This window comes from Pelobates fuscus, chromosome 3 (genome assembly GCF_036172605.1).
Source record: "Pelobates fuscus isolate aPelFus1 chromosome 3, aPelFus1.pri, whole genome shotgun sequence".
Lineage (NCBI taxonomy): Eukaryota > Metazoa > Chordata > Amphibia > Anura > Pelobatidae > Pelobates > Pelobates fuscus.
Window position 1 is genome coordinate 114758848 of NC_086319.1, and position 21212 is coordinate 114780059.

Here is a 21212-nt window from a genome sequence, read left to right on the forward strand (position 1 = left end):
CATGATGAGATCCTGAGGCCCATTGTTGTGCCATTCATCCACAATCATCATCTCATGTTGTAGCATGATAATGCACGGCCCCATGTTGCAAGGATCTGTACACAATTCCTTGAAGCTGAAAACATCCCAGTTCTTGCATGGCCAGCATACGCACCGGACATGTCACCCATTAAGCATGTTTGGGATGCTCTGGATTGGTGTATATGACAGTGTGTTCCAGGTCCTGCCAATATCCAGCAACTTTGCACAGCCATTGAAGAGGAGTGGACCAACATTCCACAGGCCACATAACCTGATCTTCTCGATGCAAAGGAGATGTGCTGCACTGCGTGAGGCAAATGGTGGTCAAAGCAGATACTGACTGATTTTTGGACCCCCCCCGGACGTTCCAGGGCATCCCAATACAGTAAAACTGCACATTTTAGAGTAACCTTTTATTGTGGCCAACCTAAGGCACACCTGTGCAATAATCATGCTGTCTAATCAGCTTCTTGATATGCCTCACCTGTGAGGTGGTTGGATTATCTCAGCGAAGGAGAAGTGCTCACTAGCACAGATTTAGATAGATTTGTGAATAATATTTGAGAAATATAAGCCTTTGGTGTACATAGAAAAAGTCTTAGATCTTTGAGTTAAGCTCATGAAAAATGGGGGCAAAAATAAAAGTGTTGCGTTTATAATTTTGTCCAGTGTATAAACATGTTATCGGTGGACCACCACAGTACAGAAGCCTTGACACTGAGTGATTTTGAAAATGGCCAAATAGTGATGACTAGACCACTGGGTCAGAGCATCTCCAAATAGGCAAGTCTTGTAAGGTGTTCCTGGTATGCAGTGGTTAGTGCCTACCAAAATTGGAGCAAAGAAGGATAACCAGTGAACTGGCATCAGGGTCATGGGCGCCCAAGACTCACAGATGCAGGCTGGGATTGAAGTCTACCCCTCTGATCCGATCAAACCAAAGAGCTACTCTAGCTCAAATTGCTGAAAAACATAATACTGCCCATGATAGCAAGGTGTGGAAAACACGGTGCATTGCAGTTTGACATGTATGCCACAGATCGGTCAGAGTGTCCAGGAGGCCCCTGTCTACTGCTGAAAGTGCCTTCAATGGGGATGTGAGCATTATGAATAGTAGATAGCATTCTATGGTTGGTCCAATCCTAGCGCCATTGCTGACTTTTATCATGTCTGCGATTATTAACCAGTATGATAAGAGCATTGGACACGTCCACCATAGGTGTAAGGTGTCGCCTGGGGACGCTTGGCATCTCCAGTATATATTTCCTGGGATGTGATACATTTTTGATTTCTTATCGGTGGTCAAATACCACATATACAGCAATTTCCTTGTGAGGCTGACAAGCCTCTAAATGCTGTAAAGGCTTTTTTCCATGTTTGAGGCATTAACTCTCTCCCTATATCTTTCTGCCATTCTTTTTGTAAGGACCAAACTGGGTCTTGGGGAGTTTCTATGAGTGTAGAGTAACAGAACAACAGTGTGTTCTTCTGTTTCAGGGCGTTCAGGCACTTAAATACATCTATGTATATATTAATAAATCAAAATAATATAAAATATATATGTATCCATATACAAAATTACATAAATAATCTCATAAATATACACGTAGTCTTCAATTACAGTGCCTTGCAAAAGTATTCACCCCACTTTTTACCTATTTTGTTACATTACAGCCTTAAGTTCAATGTTTTATTAAACTGAATTTTATGTGATCGATCAGAACACAATAGTCTATGTTGGTGAAGTGAAATGAGAAAAATATATACATAAAACTATTTTTTAGAAATAGAAAACAGAAAATTGGCATGTGCGTATGTATTCACCCCCTTTGTTATGAAGCCTATAAAAAGCTCTGGTGCAACCAATTACCTTCAGAAGTCACATAAAGAGGCACCATTAACCAAACACTGCCATGAAGACCAAGGAACTATCCAAACATGTAAGGGACAATATTGTTGAGAAGTAAAAGTCAGGGTTACATTATAAAAAAATATCCAAATCTTTGATGATCCCCAGGAGCACCATCAAAGCTATCATAACCAAATGGAAAGAAAATGGCACAACAGCAAACCTGCCAAGAGATGGCCGCCCACCAAAACTCATGGACCGGGCAAGGAGGGCATTAATCAGAGAGGCAGCACAGAGACCTAAGGTAACCCTGGAGGAGCTGCAGAGTTCCACAGCAGAGATTGGAGTATCTGTACATAGGACGACAATAAGCCGTACGCTCCATAGAGTTGGGCTTTATGGCTGAGTGTCCAGAAGAAAGCCATTACTTTCAGCAAAAAACAAAATGGCATGTTTTGAGTTTGCGAAAAGGCATGTGGGAGACTCCCAAAATGTAAGGAGGAAGGTGTTCTGGTCTGATGAGACTAAAATTTAACTTTTCGGCCATCAAAGAAAACGCTATGCCTGGCGCAAACCCAACACATCATATCACCCAAAGAACACCATCCCCACAGTGAAACATGGTGGTGGCAGCATCATGCTGTGGGGATGTTTTTCCGCAGCTGGGACTGGGAAACTGGTCAGAGTTTAGGGAAAGATGGATGGTGCTAAATACAGGGATATTCTTGAGCAAAACCTGTACCACTCTGTGCGCGATTTGAGGCTAGGACGGAGGTTCACCTTCCAGCAGGACAATGACCCCAAACTCACTGCTAAAGCAACACTTAAGTGCTTTCAGGGGAAATATGTAAATCTGTTGGAATGGCCTAGTCAAAGCCCAGACCTCAATCCAATTGAAAATCTGTGGTCAGACTTAAAGAATGCTGTTCACAAGCGCAAACCATCCAACTTGAAGGAGCTGGAGCAGTTTTGCAAGGAAGAATGGGCAAAAATCTCTGTGGCAAGCTCATAGAGACCTGTCCAAAGCGGCTTGGAGCTGTGTTTGCCGCAAAAGGTGGCTCTACAAACTATTGACTTTAGGGGGGTGAATAGTTATGCACATTGACTTTTTCTGTTATTTTGTCCTATTTGTTGTTTGCTTCACAATAAAAAAAACACACAAAAAAAAATCTTCAAAGTCGTGGGCATGTTCAGTAAATTAAATGATGCAAATCATCAAACAATCCATGTTAATTCTAGGTTGTAAGGCAACAAAACACAAAAAATGCCAAGGGGGGGTGAATACTTTTGCAAGGCACTGTATATAAATATGCATACATATTTAAATTCTACGTGCATATTTATGTAATATTTTTAAATAACCAAGTAATTTTATTGATTGCAATTTGAAGGACCTGCCTGTCAACCCAGGCCGAAAGTCTTTAATTTGCTAGCACTGTATTTAACCCTGTAACTTTCTATGACACCCTAAAACCTGTGCATGGGGGTACTGTTATACTTGGGAGACTTCGCTGAACACAAGTATGAGTGTTTCAAAACAGTAAAACATATCACAGCGATGATATTGTCAGTGAAAGTGACTTTTTTTGCTTTTTTCACACACAAACGGCACTATCACTAATGATCTAACTGTTGTGATATGTTTTACTGTTTTGAAACACTAATATTTGTGTTCTGCAAAGTCTCCCGAGTATAACAGTACCTTTCATGTACAGGTTTTAAAGTGTTTTTGAAAGTTACAGGGTCAAATATAAGGGTCAAATATGTTTACATTGAAAATTGCCAGGTTGGATATGTTGCCTTTGAGAGCGTATGGTAGCCCGGGAATGAGAATTACCCCCATGAAGGCATACCATTTGCAAAAGAAGACAACCCAAGGTTTTGCAAATGGAGTATGTTCAGTCTTTTTTAGTAGCCACATAGTCACAAACATTGGCCAAAGTTAGCGTTCATAATAGTTTTTTGCATTTTTAACACACAAACAAATATAAATGCTAACTTTGGCCAGTGTTTGTAAAAAAAAGTGGCTACTAAAAAAGACTGGACATACCCCATATTGAATACCCTTGTCTACTTTAAAAAAATATATGTACATGTGAGGTGTGATTCAGAGATTTATGACAGATAACAGTGTTACAATGTCACTATTGATACATTTTAAAAATATATATTTTGAAACAGCAATTTCCTACTTGTACTTACAGCCCTATAACTTGCAAAAAAAAAAAAAGCAAAAAAGCAGGTAAACACTGGGTGTTTTTAAACTCAGGACAACATTTTGAATCTATTTAGCAGTTTTTTTCATTAGTTTCCGTAGGTTAGTAAAAGATTTTTCAAGCGAATGTCAAAAAACGTTTTTTTTATTTTTTCACCATATTTTATTATTTTTTTTAAAGTAAATTATATGACATGATACAAATAATGGTGTATAAAGAAAGCCCCTTTGTCCCGAAAAAAAATAAATATATAACTCGTATGGGAACAGTAGATGAGAGAGAGGAAAATTACAGCTAAACACAAACACCACAAAAATGTTAAAACAGCCCTGGTCCTTAACGTACAACATGGCCAAAACAGTCCGGTCCTGAAGGGGTTAAAATAAAATTGTTTTATTTTACTCTAGATGTTATTTATTCCTAGAGTAAACATAGTACAGGGTGCTATTCCAACAATTTTTGATAGCCAAATATGTTCTTGGCCATCCATATCCACAATAATATGGAGCATTCATGGCAGGAATTAACTACCTATTAAAAATAACTTAATTAAAATGTTCAAACAATGTGAATAAGGAATGCATGGTGTGTTTGGCAAGCATGATGTGCTTACAGTGATTATTTTTAATGAACGAAAGTTATTTTTAGCACAGTATTTAGCTAAAACGATTTTGTAGAACAATTTAAGATTATGGAAAACGTGCTAAATATGCTAGCATGGGAATATTTCACTTTGCTTTAATTCCAGCTGCATATAGCATGAATAAAATAAATCATGTATTAATGCTCCATTTTATAGACATACCCGTGACTATTCCTAAAAATTTGAACTGGCTCTCCATGGATGTGTGTATGGTTTATATAAATCCTAACTTGTGGTCAGAACTTAAATCGTATATACAATAGAGGAGAGGGGGAAAGTTGGTAGTGTTGTGCCGAAACCAACGTATGGGTAGGCCTGTAATAAAGAGGGCCTACCAGAGGTAATGTAATAGAATAAGATATTAGAGGGAGTGGTGGGTGGGGTCAATCGAATCAGAAACCGGCAAAGTTAAGTAGGGGGCCTATGGCCTTTTACTTGTGGTCAGAACTTAAATCATATATACAGTAGAGGAGAGAGAGAAAGTTGGTAGTGGTGTGCCGAAACCAATGTACAGGTAGGCTTCTCACAAAAAGGGCAAAAGATATTGAAGAAAACCCACTTTATTGCAGACTCATAATGCTAAATATTTAAATGCGTTCCTGAGTTCTCAAGTTGCGGGATACAAGTGCTGTATCTTTTAATGTTATGGACTGGAGGCCACCCCAATTCTGAAGGAGTGTCCATAAAACAAAGAGGGGTTATGTCCTAGTCTTAGCAGCAGTGCTCTAATGTAAAATATAAACTTTGAAGTGGTAAGTGGGTGTCCGTGACGAAGTAGTAAGAGAGAGTTCCCTAGATGACCGAGGCGTGTGTATAGAAATGAATCGAGTATCTTCACAGGGCACCAGAGGTTGTCAGTTGGAAAGAGGGGGATTGTGGTAGGATGGTTAGTTTGGTTCATCTTAGATGAGCGTAGTGACAGGACGTAGTGGTCGTTATCAATTTCATAATGGTCAAAGAGGAGGAGTGCCCTTTATTGATAATCTCGCAAGCCGCAAATTATCTGAAAAACACTTAATGGCTATACCGGCCCACAGGTGACCCCAAGTATGCGCTGCTGCTACGATGGGGCAAATCTTGAAAAGTGTTAAGGTTTCCTAGAAGCCCGATGAGGTAAGTGCCTCTCGGGGCCAAACATTCCTGAACCAGTGGTTACCAAAAATAGCGGCAAACCCCGTTTCTGCTGCCGCATCAGTCCACATTACGAGGGAGTGGTCTGTCAGTGGGGGAATGAACATGGAGACACTGTTCCATTCTGCAAGGAAGTGCCTCCACATGAGCAGATCGGTCACAGCTGGGTAGTTGAAAACTATGATGTCATCATCAGGCACGCCATGCAGGAGGCAGAGTAACATGGGTATAAATTGTAATGGAGCGTTAGTCTAGCAGGGACTTTTCTCAGCTGGTTTTCTCCAAGATGACTCAGGATCAAGGAAGGTAATCCACAGGAACAGGTAAATACAGCAAAGCAATACAAGATTCTCCGAACACCTCCCCAGTAACTGGACGACACTCAGTTTAGGGGGAATAACTGAAGGTTTAATGCTGGCACACTGCATATTATGTGATTCTCCCGACAAGGTTACAACCTAGGTGGACCTTGTGGGGCACCGAGATACAAAATTCACTGACCAATGAAACAGGGTTATACATAGAGACACTCCCATTCAGTATGTGCAAGCCCTCCCCTCCACCTGGTAGATAATTGTGGTGGATAAGTTAATAACTCTCCAGGTAGGAAAAACACATATTTCACATTTTCCAGAAGTACCCCAAAAACATTACATAAATGTCACATCTCTGGATAGCTCTGATCTGGGTGAATAACATATTCAACAATCACCCAGATCAGAGCAGGGGTTCACAAATTCTGTGGAAGTCACATTTGACTGACCACACGCTTGATTTCATGCCCAAAAGAGTTGCAGAAAATAGGCTGTGTGGCGGTCTATCTTCTTAGTCACATAATGTGTAAATTGCATGAATGGATCTGTACGTGCATACCTTTATTATATGTATCTCGTTCGGTAGATTGTTTTTACGGAATAGCGCTCTGTTCGTGCACTTTTAGGTGAACTTCGTATGTTCCACGCACTCGACGACCAAACACCGCTGTCTTTGTTCGTGTCCCAAGATGGCCGCCGCCACATGTTCGTCTATACGAACGACGACCACCCAGCCGACCGCTTAGAATGTTCGTGTGGTTGCGGTTTGTGGTGGTGTGAACTGAGTTAATGAGCGGCACACTCCATAGCTGGGTGGTCCTCCGTTCGATAGTTTGTGCGGTTGTTGTACAAAACCATGGGAGTGGATTTAAGGGAATGGATTTTGACGAACGGCCAGGAGAAACAGGGGAAAATATATGTAACAAGCCAGGGGAGTAAGTCTCGCACAATTAGGGTTACTTTCCCACACAGGGGGTCAAGGAGAGGGGAAAAACAAGGGGGCTACGGACATCCCAGAGCTGGTATAAATAGGATAAATAGGATAGCAGGGTCCATTCTGCTACATAAAAGATCTCCCCTGTGGAATAATACGCATCCCAAAACTGAAGATCCCTCCATGTACCAGAACCTTTTTGAAGGAACTGGTCCAATTCTAGCCTAATGCGTACCAATTTCACATCAGGGAGGTGTGCCTGCATTGACAGAGTCTAGTGAGATACCCAAGAACACCAACTCTGTTGTGGGGCCTAACACTTTGTCAGGGGACAATGGGACACCTAGTGTAAAAAACTGTGCTGCGGTGCTATGGATACTGCGTGGAGTGTGGGAACCTGCCTTGACCTAATAGTGTATGACCGTGGGACATTTGACCAGGTTCAGGAGCAGCCAACAGGGTTTCAGCGAAGATGTCAAACAGTTTAGGGCTGCTCCTGGAGCCAAAAGTGAGTCTGGTGGCGAAATAATAATTTCCCTCCATTTGACTCCGTGGATATGCAGAGTGATGGATGGATAGGCAACAGTTTGAGTGCGTTAGGAATATCCGTTTTACTGAGCCAGGCGTGAATACCAGCCAGTAGAATGGCTTGCATGGCATTATCCTCAGTGGCGTAGTGGAGAGAAAATTCTTCAGCCGAAATCAGTGAGGGGTTGTGAGAAGAATGAGGCACAGACAAATCGATGATTAGACATTTTTTATTAGAGGTGCTATTGGTAACCACATAGAGTTTGTCTGCCAAGTGGAAAAAAGATTGGGCGGAAAAGGTCCAATCATAAAACCTGACGTGGTCTCCTTCTGTAGCGATTCTTCAACTGCAGTTGGGTTGTTTGTGGCTGAAAGTAAGTTGGTGCATTCTAGAGTGCCTGTGGGGAGTGCTATGAGCCCTTTTTTCAAACCGTTGAAAAAAACCAGAAATCAGGAATTGCACCAGGTGGGGAGAGGGATGGGTGCGCAAGTGATAAGCCAGATTGACGATGTTAATCTCCGTCAGTCACTTCTTAGGGAAAAGCTTAGAGGGGCACTTTTAAGGGAAAAGCTTAGAGGGGCACATGGCTAGATGGACAAATGTGCAACAACCTGCAGACATTGTAGCTGCATATTCCTGCAATGAAATTGTTGCAGACGTGTGCCTTGCCCGGGAATACTACTGGTCTGCCTAGTTTATTTCTTTGGTCCCTGTCCTGACTGACAGAGAGTGTAGTGGGATGTTGGGATGTGGACACAACACAAGTTTGAGGAGTGAGTGGTGAAGGAACATACCGCACAAGATGGGGGTCTTAGGCCGGCAAAATGCCTGCAGATCAGCTCTGTGTCCAACTGACTCCAATCAATACGGGTGAACTGAGCCAGAGCTGCAGCTGCTTTAGATGACACCGACCTGTGATCATCAGACCCCCAGAGGCAAAACTCACATATTTGTGCCCAGGGTCTACCACCTTGTGTAAATAGAGGTTGAAATCTTTCCGCCTCTGCGGGTATGCAGAGCAAATGACATCTTTTATAACCCAAAGCCGAGAACAAATTCGGGGGTGGAAAGTATTTTATTGAGGCGAGGATCCCTGGTTTTGAGGACCACAGAAATGTCTCCCTAATTAAAGGGTCTATTTTCCAGGATGTCCTGTGTCCTGGCCCATTTGGGCCATGGGGGATAGTGGCCATGAATCGTTGTGGCGGGGTGTTGGCCTCTCGCTGACCGTAAACAGTTAAAAGCATATGACCATGACATGTGACCCCTAAAACCCGCTGAAGAAAGGGATATGGGGTAGAATTATCTAAACGTAGGAACCATGTGGCGATACCTCCATGAGAGGTGGGGAATAGGCCTTGCGGGAACATGAGTAAGTAATACATGAGTAAGTAATACAATAAGGCCAGCTCCTAACCCTTTGCAGCCAGTTCTCTATCCCTAGCGGGGGCTTGTCTTGTAACCAATAACATAATTGTGACCTAAGTACCTAAGTAAACACGAAACAGAGGGAGGAAATAGCTGGAGGGAAGATAGCTGCAAATGATACCTATCTGAAAATAAAGATCAAGGATTACACTGGGGTGTAAGTGGCTCTCCATGGATGTGTGTATGGCTTATATAAATAGGTTTAATGTTTGTGTATAAAAACAGAACATACCCTTACAGGTTTTATGTGAGCGTACTTAAGACCAGAGAGGGGTCTGTCAAGTGCACCTATAAATATTAGAAGATACGTGTGGGTAAAGGAGGGAGGCATAAGAGGGGAGAGGGGATATATGAAGAGAAATGTAATAAAATACCTGATAGGTGTAGGAATATGACTTCAAAATCCTAAATTTGCCTAATGGAGTAATAGTGAAAGCTAAGAAAACAGTACAAGAGAAGTCACTACATGCCGTAACGTATTGAGGACCTAACACGTGGATCCGATGCAAAGACAAGCCCCTAATAGAGCACAACGTGGAACGTAAAAGGCAGATTGAGGCCTAAATATATGGGTTTAATGAACAAAATGAGCGTAAAGAGGCAAATACCCAAGACAAAGTTTGCAGGAAGAACACTGTTGTTCTTGTTTTTTTTTCCAATAGGGATGTAAATAATTGATATAGTACCTGAAGCATGTGATATAACAGGAGAGCAAAGTGAGCACTGCATAGGGGAAATTAGACATAAATTTGTGAGTTTTTTTTTATCAGTGTAACATAGACTATGTAATATAGAGAAAATACTAAGAACGTGCGATATAGAGATATATATATATATATATATATATATATATATATATATATATGTATACATATATATGCAAAGTACCTAAACCATGCCCGACAGTGAAAGGCTCCAGAAGGAGGTAGTGAGTGGAAAACCACGAAAGGCAAGTATTTAACCGCACCACAAAACTACTAAAAAATGTGCCAGAAGGAACCAAACAGACAAAGCCTGCATGAATGGGGAGGACTACAGTGCATTTAGAATAAACAGTGAAACCCTGTACCAAAGCTTATGGTAGATGACACATGCGAACTGTGAAAATTATGAAAGCAGGCTTATCACGAACGTCTGAGTGAAAGTGGCTGGGGAAGCTAAATTTTAACCAAATGGATGCAGTAATTTAAACACGTACGATTGGGACAAAGACATTGAACGCAAGAATTTAAAACAGACGAACGTACAAAAAAAAACGAATGAGCATGCTATACGGGCACTACATAATTTGCAAACGTAAGTAAGTATTGCGAGATACGGAAGTTATCAAATGAACAGCCCTTGTTTATGAAAATGCAAAGGGTGCCCATCCTCACAATTGCTAGGCCTGAACATTGGGAACGCCGCGGACGGGTTCCCACATGTATGTACGTAAGTGAGACGCATCTCGTGGCGGAAGTCGGTGTCTAAGAAACGGGAGCCGGGTCGGAGATATTGAGACACTGCAAGCTGGGTCGAAGATACTGAGGCCGGGTCAGAGAAGCTGCAGGCCTGATTGGAGAGGCTGAATGCAGGTCTGTTGGCTGCTTGCTGGAAAATTGGCGGGAAAGACCGAATCGGAAGTGCTGGTTGTCGTGGCAACATCACTTGAATCAGGAACCGGCAAAGGTAAGTAGGGGGGTAGGATTTATATAGAGAAAACCTCTTAGGCGAGTCTTACACTAACAACACACCTTGCTGCTTTAAGTTAGAAAGCAAAATCTCTAATGAGACAGAAAGGAGTATTTTTCTAAACCCCTGCACACTTAATTAACCCTTAATAGAGAAAACAGGAACAATGCTGTGGCGAAACCAACCTCGCCACTGGGCCCTGGAGAAGCCTGTTTGCTAGCCTCCTACCTGCTGACTATGGCCCCTGGGTTATTTGGGGCATATTGTACTGTATATTGCTGCTACTGGCCCTTTTAACAGCATCTATGGACATATTGGGACTTTTGGGACTACTGTCCCTTTAAGACTGTGATACATACTCTAGCGTACTGCCTGTAATATTATATGTGTATTAAGTTTAACCTGGGATATGTATGCAGCATTCATCTGATTGTTCGGTAGAATCACTCCATTTATTATATTGAGTGAAACTACCGAACAACCAGACCACCCAGGAATAAGTGTGCCTCCAATTACAGTTTGCAACAATGTTGCAAACGGGTAATTGGCAATCAGTGTAATGTATTCTTTGTCCTCTGGGTGGCCGCCATTCGGGAAACAAACACGTGGCGGCGGCCATCTTAAACTACCGAACAGCGGTGTTTTGCCGTCGAGTGTCTGGAACTAAAATCGGACACTTGACTAGGCAAACACCGCGGAGACCTCCATAATTCCAGAAATTCGTATGGAAACTACCGAATGACCCGCCGTTCGGTAGAAAGAACCCCATAAACAAGGGAATTCATTCAAACCCTCTCCAGGCTCTATAACACAGGCAATTCGCCTGTTTTCATTCCCTTGTTTGTGACCGACCGCAGGGCCAAAATGCATGGAACTGTTTTCGGATACTTTACCCATGCGGTCGGTCAAATCTTTGGAACCCCATATCTCACGAACCATTCATCCGAATTACTTGAATTTTGGATATGTTGTCCCCCTGAATAAGGGCTATCCAGGGATGCTGGATTTAAAGGTGTACCCCCTGTTTTTGGGGTACATCCAGAACTTGGCTGAAAAGGTGTACCGGATAATTGGGTTTAATGTTATCTGAGGGGAGGGGATGTGTGGGCTGAACCATGTATGTGATTGGTTATTTTATGCCTCCCCCTGGGTGTGGCCTGTATGTGGATTAGTGTAATAAAAGCCAGGCTGGATGAGCCAGTGGAGAGTTCCTGTTTTAACCTCAAAGTGATGTGTCGTCTCATTATTGGGGGAAGGATTTATTGTATGCTGTTCCAGTTGACTGCTAGGGGTACAAGCCTATTCGTATGGTTCCTATTCAATGGTCTACAGCATTCATACGCTTGGGAGAATTTAAAGGTTTCTTGGATTCGGTGATTATGGTGTCTGCCAGAGTGCTTGGAGTCCTCAGGAAGCACTAGGAGCATCCATTAACGGAGGTACCAAGTCGGGGTGCCAGGTGATCCGTTACATTGGTGGCAAGCGGTGGGATGGCGTCCTAGTGCGAGGTAAAGCAGCTCGGAGACACAGTGCATTTGGATTTACAATTGAGGGCGACGCTGGTGTGCATACAGCGTCCCTGTTTACATAAAGATTTGGGAAAATGGGGTTCGTAGACCCCTGGGCAACACACACACCTGAGGAAGAGAGTGAATTAGAATGGAGAGATAATGCCCGGATAGAATTATGGTACGATGCCCTGGAGGAAGTCCAGTATCAACGGCAGCAGCGCCTTCCTGGTGTCGCATACCGTTTGGAGGAACAAATGGCCTGGCGGATGCCGCTTCTGGGAGACCAACCTGGAGGGCAGCGGGTAAGACAACTCGAGTACCTCGTGGAAAGGGAACTGAGCTTGGACACCTCATACCGGGCACTGTGGTGGTGCACTGTCCAGCCAGAGACGTGGAGGGCAGAGGGCATCCAGCCAGAGGGGGAGAACTACACGAGCCCTGGCCTGTTGTGGAAAGCCTTAGTGGAGGATGTCGACTTCGGCAGTCCAGCAGAGTCACGGTACTGGGCTATCTTTCATTACCGAGGTGAGATGATACAGGGCCCGAGATCTATTGGACTGGGACAAGACCTCCGCCGTTTCGCTGCCATGGAACGAGAGCTGGAGATGGACTATGTAGAACTATTAAATTCCTGCCAGCCGCAGAGCAGGGACGCAGACCGGGAAAACTGGGTGGCAGACCCAGACCTGCTAGCCTACAGCTGGGAAAAGGTGGCTGAGGTACCCCCTGCTTCACTACCAGCTGCAGAAGTTGGGGACCTCATAGACTGGTCCTGGAGAGACCCACAGATGGCAGGTGAAGATGGGACCGAGATCTCTCTACCGGCCCTACAGGGATGCTGGGCAGTTGGCCCAGATCCCCAGCGGCAGTCTACGGTTCAGGGAGAGGAGCCTGTTATTACCTCTCCCCAGCGGCAGCACAGCTCACCAAGGGGAGACAGTAAGCCCCTCACCAGCGCAGATGGGACTGTGGTCTCTGCGCCCTGCCTACAGGGAGTACAGAGGGTCAACCCTGATCCCCAGCGGCAGTCTACAGTGCAGGGAGAGGCGCCTGATACCCCCTCTCCCCACCGACAACCTAACCCACCAAGGGGAGACAGAAAACCCCTCACCAGCGCAGATGGGACCGTGGTCTCTGCGCCCAAGTTACAGGGAGCTGAAGGGGCCGTCCTCCCTCCCCAGCGGCAGTGTGATTTGTTGGGAATTGGGAGCCCAGTCTCCATTCCCCAGCGGCAGTGTGAATCACAGGGAATTGGGAGCCCAGTCTCCATTCCCCAGCGGAAGGCTGAGTTACAGGGGGCAGAGGTAGTTGGTCCTACCCCCCAGCAGCAGCATGATTGTTTGGGAATAGAGAGCCCAGTCTCTATTCCCCAGCAGCAGGACACTGAATTGGGAGGAGAGACAGTCGGTCTCCCTCCACAAAGACTGAAAGTAGGCATGGGAGAGGAGATTGTTACCACCTCTCCCCAGCGACGGATCATCGATGGGCAGAGTGTTCTAATGGGAGAGGAGCTGGTTACCACCTCTCCCCAGCGACAGCTTAATGTACCAGGGGGAGACTGTAAGCCCCACACCTGTGCAGATGGGACCGTGGTCTCTGCACTTCCAGCACAGGGGGTAGGGACGGTCGGTCCTGCCCCCCCACAACAGGGCTGTTTAGCCAAAGGGGAGACAGTCTGTCTCCAGCAACAGAGCTGTGTAACTAAAGAGGAGACAGTCGGTCTCCAGCAGCAGAGCTGTGTAACTCAAGGGGAGACAGTCGGTCTCCAGCAAGGCTCCAACCAGACTACTCCCGGGGTAGTGCTGGCACCAGGGCAGAGTACCGCTGGGCTCTGCCCACTCAGCAACCCACCAAAACAGCCTACCAGTCCCCCACACAGCCATGGTGAGGCACCTGGACCTGGACAAGTTTTTCTCTTACTCAGGTGTAGTAACCATTTATTGTGGGTGGGCTGTACTGCTGTTTCTGTTTTGTGGGTGGGCTGCTGGACTAACAAGGGCACTGACCGGCAAGAGGTCAGGTACCCTGTTAGTCTGTTTGGAAAAGGGGAGAAATGTGGCGAAACCAACCTCGCCACTGGGCCCTGGAGAAGCCTGTTTGCTAGCCTCCTACCTGCTGACTATGGCCCCTGGGTTATTTGGGGCATATTGTACTGTATATTGCTGCTACTGGCCCTTTTAACAGCATCTATGGACATATTGGGACTTTTGGGACTACTGTCCCTTTAAGACTGTGATACATACTCTAGCGTACTGCCTGTAATATTATATGTGTATTAAGTTTAACCTGGGATATGTATGCAGCATTCATCTGATTGTTCGGTAGAATCACTCCATTTATTATATTGAGTGAAACTACCGAACAACCAGACCACCCAGGAATAAGTGTGCCTCCAATTACAGTTTGCAACAATGTTGCAAACGGGTAATTGGCAATCAGTGTAATGTATTCTTTGTCCTCTGGGTGGCCGCCATTCGGGAAACAAACACGTGGCGGCGGCCATCTTAAACTACCGAACAGCGGTGTTTTGCCGTCGAGTGTCTGGAACTAAAATCGGACACTTGACTAGGCAAACACCGCGGAGACCTCCATAATTCCAGAAATTCGTATGGAAACTACCGAATGACCCGCCGTTCGGTAGAAAGAACCCCATAAACAAGGGAATTCATTCAAACCCTCTCCAGGCTCTATAACACAGGCAATTCGCCTGTTTTCATTCCCTTGTTTGTGACCGACCGCAGGGCCAAAATGCATGGAACTGTTTTCGGATACTTTACCCATGCGGTCGGTCAAATCTTTGGAACCCCATATCTCACGAACCATTCATCCGAATTACTTGAATTTTGGATATGTTGTCCCCCTGAATAAGGGCTATCCAGGGATGCTGGATTTAAAGGTGTACCCCTGTTTTTGGGGTACATCCAGAACTTGGCTGAAAAGGTGTACCGGATAATTGGGTTTAATGTTATCTGAGGGGAGGGGATGTGTGGGCTGAACCATGTATGTGATTGGTTATTTTATGCCTCCCCCTGGGTGTGGCCTGTATGTGGATTAGTGTAATAAAAGCCAGGCTGGATGAGCCAGTGGAGAGTTCCTGTTTTAACCTCAAAGTGATGTGTCGTCTCATTATTGGGGGAAGGATTTATTGTATGCTGTTCCAGTTGACTGCTAGGGGTACAAGCCTATTCGTATGGTTCCTATTCAATGGTCTACAGCATTCATACGCTTGGGAGAATTTAAAGGTTTCTTGGATTCGGTGATTATGGTGTCTGCCAGAGTGCTTGGAGTCCTCAGGAAGCACTAGGAGCATCCATTAACGGAGGTACCAAGTCGGGGTGCCAGGTGATCCGTTACAAATGCGATCCCTCACTCATGGTGGTACTAGGACACTGCAGAGAACTTTGCCATTAGCAAGAGTGACTGGCAGGCATGGGAATATCATCATTTTAAAATAATTTTTTACTACACTTTTCTACATTTCATGTATAGAATTATTATAGCATACTAATAGAGTTGAGCTACCAGAACAGGATTAAAGTTCTCTCTGAACATTACGGTTTTTGGACCCCGGACCTGAACACGGACATATCAGTGTATGTTCGGGTTGGAGTTCGGTGTTCGGCGATTTAATGGCACATTTGGAAAGGCTGCAGGGCAGCCAATCAACAAGCGTTTGACTTGAGTGCCCTTAGAAGGAATCAGAGCCATGCCTACTAATGGCATGGCTGTGATTGGCCAGTGCAGCATGTGACCCAGGTCACGTCACATGAGCTCTTATTAGTGTAGGGACAGGATGCTGCAGCTGTGAGGGACAGATTAGGAAAGAATTCTGGTTTTGAATCTGCAAACTACAGCAATTATTTTTTGGGGGGTACTCTACCTTTTTGTACCCTGCCCTGAACCCAGTGCCACAGAGAGAACTTTAATCCTGTTCTGGTAGCTCAGTGGGTAACATCTAGGCATTTTTAAATACTGCAATTCTTTTGGTGCTAAATAGTACATTTGCGTACTGCATTTCTTGCAGTCCAATAAAACCCTTAAATACTACTGTTATATTGTTGGTTTCGAAAATCAAACTTTTTGGTGACTAAATAGTACATTTGCGGCCTGCGGTGCACTTCATATCTGAGAGTCAAAGAGAACTGTGGTTATAGCGCAGTTTTAAACATTCAAATTTTTTAGGTGCTAAATAGTACATTTGGGGTGTGTACTTCATATCTGAGAGTTAAATAGAACTGTCAAATAATGTGGTTACATTGCACTTTGAAAATTCACATTTCTTTGGTGCTAAAAAGTTAATTTGGGGCGTGCACCTCATATCTGAGAGTCAAATAGAACCGTCAAAAACTGCTGTGACAAAGCAGTTTTAAAAAAATGCTAATTTTTTAGGTGCTAAATAGTACAATTGGGGCCTGCATTTCATATCTGAGAGTCAAATAGAACCGTCAAATACTGTGGTTACAGCCAGTGGTGTATCTTGGTTTTGTGCTGCCCTAGGCAGGGCAAAACTCAGTCACACCCCACGAGCGCGCGTCACCCCCACCCAACCCTTCCCCCCTGCCCCGCCTTCTAAATACACACACACACATTCACTGACAGATACGCATACACTAGCTACCAGAAACACACACACACTAATAGACACCCACACACTAACAAAACCACAGTATGTCTCCCTAACTGCACACTGGGCAAATGTAGTGGTGGCTGGGCCTGAGGCGGATAGCAGTTTGACGCATGACATTCCGCCACCGAGGATTACAGGGCATTTCTCTTTGCCTCCTGTTGCCTCCTCCTCGCTTCCTCCTCCTCTACCCCCACCTCATCCAGGCAGCGTAACACCTTCACCACCAACTTCAGCACAGCCAGGCTGTTTTAAACTTCATATGTTTGGGGGGGAAAACCCCACATCGCGCAGGAGCTATGGATGGGCTATGGATGGGCATGGAACAACAGCCTAACAGATTTGCCCGTTTGAGTGAAGATGTTGGGAGCATCAGCTCAGGAGTAGCTGTACTGCAGAAAGCTGTTCCTGCTAACAGCCGTGGGAACAGCCCCTCTAGTACGGGTGGGGTTGAGAGGGTAAGGAAGTCTAGACAGGTTGTGGTGGTAGGGGACTCTATTATTAAGAGAGTAGATAGGGTAATCTGCCACTCTGATTGACTCAACCGGACAGTTTGCTGTCTCCCGGGTGCTCGGGTCCGGAATGTTGCCGACAGAGTGGAGGGATTATTGGGAGGGGCTGGAGATGACCCAGCTGTCATGGTCCATATTGGTACCAATGACAAAGTCAGAGGAAAATGGAAGGTCCTAAAGAATGAGTTCAGGGAACTAGGAAGTAAGCTAAAGAAAAGGACCTCCAAGGTAATTTTTTCAGAAATATTACCTGTGCCGCGCGCTACAGCAGAAAGGCAGCGGGAGATTAGAGAGGTCAATGCGTGGCTAAAGTCTTGGTGCAGGAAAGAGTGTTTTGGGTTTTTAGAGCACTGGGCCGATTTTGCACTTGGGTACAACCTGTATAGTCATGATGGATTGCACCTAAACGGAAGAGGATCTGCTGTGCTGGGGGATAGGATGGCTAGAAGGTTGGAGGAGATTTTAAACTAGTGGTAGGGGGGAGGGTCAAATCAATCTAGAAAATGGAGATAGGATGGAAAGAAAATGGGCTTTAGCTCAGAACAAAGGGGGTGGAGATGGGGGGAGGGGAAAGCTCAAAACAGAGGAGGTATGTAATATTGATAATTCACAAAAAGTACAAAAGACTCATGATAATATTAAATGTATGCTTACTAATGCAAGGAGCCTATATAACAAAATGGGGTAACTAGAGGCAATAGCATACACTAAACAATATGATATAATAGGCATAACAGAAACATGGTGGGATGAGACACATGACTGGGCAGTTAATTTAAATGGGTACACGTTATTTAGGAAGGATAGGAAAAACAAGAAGGGTGGTGGGGTACAGGGGCGTACTAGCCGTGAGGCAAACAAGGCATTTGCCTTGGGCGGCATTTTCCAGGGGGCGGCAAAAAACGCCGCCCCCAAATGCCCAGGGCAAATGCCTTGTTAGCCTTGCGGCTAACTGACAAGCCCTCTGGGCGGGCGATCTGCTGGCATGGGCGTAGAAACCGGGGGGGATGGGGGGGACGCATCCCCCCCAGCAAATCATGCGGGGGGGACAGGTAATGGGGAAATCCCCCCCAGCTCCGCCGGCCCCCCTTCTGCTGCAGCCGCCCGGGCTGGTGCGTCCATGAGGGCGCACCGCCCGGGCGCAGCCAGAGGAGAGGGACTGACAGGAGGGAAGCGCTCAGCGCTCCCTCCTGTCACTCCCTCAATGTAGCGTGGCCGAGCCCTGTATAGTCCGCCGGTACAGGGAGAACCTGTCTCCTGTACCCGGCCGGACTAAAAGGAAGTGAACACTGAGTGTGCACTTCCTGTTAGTCCGCCGGATACAGGAAACAAAAGCTCCCTGTACCCGCGGACAGTACACAGCTCGGCCACGCTACAACACAGGTAGGGGAGGGGGGAAGAAAGAAACAAGGAAGGGGGATAAAGAAACAGGGAGGGGGGGATAAAGAAACAGGGAGGGAGGGGGGATAAAGAAACAGGGAGGGGGGATAAAGAAACAGGGAGGGAGGGGGGGATAAAGAAACAGGGAGGGAGGGGGGGGATAAAGAAACAGGGAGGGGGGATAAAGAAACAGGGAGGGGGGATAAAGAAACAGGGAGGGAGGGGGGATAAAGAAACAGGGAGGGGGGATAAAGAAACAGGGAGGGAGGGGGGATAAAGAAACAGGGAGGGAGGGGGGGATAAAGAAACAGGGAGGGGGGTAAAGAAACAGGGAGGGGGGATAAAGAAACAGGGAGGGAGGGGGGATAAAGACACGGAGGGGGATAAAGAAACAGGGGGGGATAAAGAAACAGGGAGGGAGGGGGGGAATAAACAGGGAGGGGGGGATAAAGAAACAGGGAGGGGGATAAAGAAACAGGGAGGGGGGATAAAGAAACAGGGAGGGAGGGGGGATAAAGAAACAGGGAGGGAGAGGGGGAATAAACAGGGAGGGGGGGATAAAGAAACAGGGAGGGGGGATAAAGAAACAGGGAGGGGGGATAAAGAAACAGGGAGGGAGGGGGAATAAAGAAACAGGGAGGGAGAGGGGGGAAAGAAACAGGGAGGGGGAGAAAGAAACAGGGAGGGAGGGGGGAAAGAAACAGGGGGGAGAAAGAAACAGGGAGGGAGGGGGGAAAGAAACAGGGGGGGAGAAAGAAACAGGGAGGGAGGGGGAGAAAGAAACAGGGAGGGAGGGGGAGAAAGAAACAGGGAGGGAGAGGGGGGAAAGAAACAGGGAGGGGGGAGAAAGAAACAGGGAGGGAGGGGGGAAAGAAACAGGGGGGAGAAAGAAACAGGGAGGGAGGGGGGAAAGAAACAGGGGGAGAAAGAAACAGGGAGGGAGGGGGAGAAAGAAACAGGGAGGGAGGGGGGAGAAAGAAACAGGGAGGGAGGGGGGATAAAGAAACAGGGAGGGAGAGGGGGGAAAGAAACAGGGAGGGGGGAGAAAGAAACAGGGAGGGAGGGGGGAAAGAAACAGGGGGGAGAAAGAAACAGGGAGGGAGAGGGGGGAAAGAAACAGGGAGGGGGGAGAAAGAAACAGGGAGGGAGGGGGAAAGAAACAGGGGGGAGAAAGAAACAGGGAGGGAGGGGGGAAAGAAACAGGGGGGAGAAAGAAACAGGGAGGGAGGGGGAGAAAGAAACAGGGAGGGAGGGGGGAGAAAGAAACAGGGAGGGAGGGGGGGAGAAAGAAACAGGGAGGGAGGGGGGGAGAAAGAAACAGGGAGGGAGGGGGGGAGAAAGAAACAGGGAGGGAGGGAGGGGGGATAAAGAAACAGGGAGGGAGAGGGGGGAAAGAAACAGGGAGGGGGGAGAAAGAAACAGGGAGGGAGGGGGGAAAGAAACAGGGGGGGAGAAAGAAACAGGGAGGGAGGGGGGGAGAAAGAAACAGGGAGGGAGGGGGGAGAAAGAAACAGGGAGGGAGGGGGGGAGAAAGAAACAGGGAGGGAGGGGGGAGAAAGAAACAGGGAGGGAGGGGGGAGAAAGAAACAGGGAGGGAGGGGGGAGAAAGAAACAGGGAGGGGGGGAGAAAGAAACAGGGAGGGGGAGAAAGAAACAGGGAGGGGGGAGAAAGAAACAGGGGGGGGGGGGAAACAGGGAGGGAGGGGGGGGAAGAAACAGGGAGAGGGGGAGAAAGAAACAGGGAGGGGGGAGAAAGAAACAGGGAGGGAGGGGGAAGAAAGAAACAGGGAGGGAGGGGGGAGAAAGAAACAGGGAGGGAGGGGGGGAGAAAGAAACAGGGAGGGAGGGGGAGAAAGAAACAGGGAGGGAGGGGGGAGAAAGAAACAGGGAGGGAGGGGGGGAGAAAGAAACAGGGAGGGGGGAGAAAGAAACAGGGAGTGGGGAGAAAGAAACAGGGAGGGGGGGAGAAAGAAACAGGGGGGGGAGAAAGAAACAGGGAGGGGGGGGGGAGAAAGAAACAGGGAGAGGGGGAGAAAGAAACAGGGAGGGGGGGAGAAAGAAACAGGGAGGGGGAGAAAGAAACAGGGAGGGAGAGGGGGGAGAAAGAAACAGGGAGGGAGGGGGGGGGGAGAAAGAAACAGGGAGGGAGGGGGGGAGAAAGAAACAGGGAGGGAGGGGGGGAGAAAGAAACAGGGAGGGAGGGGGGAGAAAGAAACAGGGAGGGAGGGGGGAGAAAGAAACAGGGAGGGGGGGGAGAAAGAAACAGGGAGGGAGGGGGGGAGAAAGAAACAGGGAGGGAGGGGGGGAGAAAGAAACAGGGAGGGAGGGGGGGGAGAAAGAAACAGGGAGGGGGGGGGAGAAAGAAACAGGGAGGGAGGGGCGGAGAAAGAAACAGGGAGGGAGGGGCGGAGAAAGAAACAGGGAGGGAGTAGGGGGAGACAGAAACAGG